Here is a 1,504-nt window from a genome sequence, read left to right as displayed (position 1 = left end):
CTCCCCCTTTCTTAGCTCTCCTGAAATAAGAATTTCTAACTTCCGGTCAGCCATTGTTATGATCGGCCATTATTATGATTGACCGTTGACTGAACACTATTCAATTTTTTTTCTCCGTGTTTTTCTCCTTGTCTCCGTATTCTTTCTGTTGAAGAGCGTAGCTCGAAACGTCAAAAACTTTCCGTATTCCCGAGCGTCATACTAATATATACTTTTGTTATTTACACCACCTGTCCTCGTCTGTTGTTATTTTTTGTATATTCTCCCATATATATATATATATATATATACGACGGACTGTTTTTCCTAGATACACTTCATGAAGTGTATACACTACATGAGGTTAGCTTATGCTCTGCATACGTTAACTATGCCTATGAACAGAGCAGACAAGTGCCAATGGTGAAACTTCTATATTGTTAAATGAACTGCTAGTAGTTACTCCGCAGGATCTCAAAAAGGAAAGATGTTCCGAACAGTAGCCCAAGATGTACTATGTTTATAACAAACGAGAAGAGATAGTAACGCACGGATCTCTTTGATCGCAGGTCTGCTAGATCAGTGCTAATCTGTAGCTAAACAATAACTTAGCAAACTGAATTTAATGCCTACTATCTTACTAAAACTCATATAATGTTGATACTGCATGAAACAGGATAAATTCAACATTGAGGAATCTGAACCAAATATACTTCAGTTTACTAGCATTTGGACCCTTTCTTTCCACAAAGATAACGGAAAATAACTCATGAGCGAATTGTTTAACTTTAAGAGAAATCTGCGATATGTCTGTCATCACAACTTCCATCATATTTCACACAAATTCCTGTATGTGTATGCGTGTGAAAGTCCGTGTATAGGTGCAGTCGTATCCGCGCCCGCACCCACGCCCGCACCCTTGTGTGTGAGTGCGACTATTTGTAAACATGCAACTCGAACTTATAGTTCGGGTTAAAGTTTCAGCTTCAATAAAGTTTCATACATGGCACCAATTTTGGCATTCAAGTATCATTCTCTATATCTTATTTTGTACATATAGTGCTTCATACTTATATATAATATAGGTGTATATAACACAAGATAAAAAAACACACGCATACATACTGTATTTGATATATATGTATTTATGTATGCGTTTCAGCCAAGTGGCTGCGGTCATGCTGAGACCCCATTCGGTCATGACTGATTGCACCTAGAAAGTTACCCTCCCAGGCACAAGTCCGGGCAAGGTTGTTTATGGAAGACCAGCAGTCGCCCATGCTTACCGGCCTCCCCTCTCCATGCCAGTGTTATCCAAGGGAAAGGCAAAGGCCGATATAGCTTGGCGCCAGTGACGTCGCAACTCATTTCTACAGCTAAATGAACTGGAGCAACGCGAAATAAAGTGTCTTGCTCAACAACACAACACGCATCCCGGTCCGGGATTCGAACTCGCAACCTCACAATCGTAAGCACGACGCTCTAACCACTGAGCTACTATATATATATATATATATATATATAT

The 1,504-nt window shown here is 39.6% G+C and overlaps 1 protein-coding gene across 1 annotated transcript in view; it reads right to left on the bottom strand.

The window, feature by feature from the left end:
- The window catches only part of LOC106876867 (A disintegrin and metalloproteinase with thrombospondin motifs 16), a 346,691-nt gene that overhangs the window by 264,546 nt on the left and 80,641 nt on the right, over positions 1-1,504 (bottom strand). The window lies entirely within an intron of this gene.

Source organism: Octopus bimaculoides, chromosome 1 (assembly GCF_001194135.2).
Source record: "Octopus bimaculoides isolate UCB-OBI-ISO-001 chromosome 1, ASM119413v2, whole genome shotgun sequence".
In the NCBI taxonomy this organism is placed as follows: Eukaryota; Metazoa; Mollusca; class Cephalopoda; order Octopoda; family Octopodidae; genus Octopus; species Octopus bimaculoides.
This window is presented reverse-complemented; position numbering and strand designations above follow the sequence as displayed.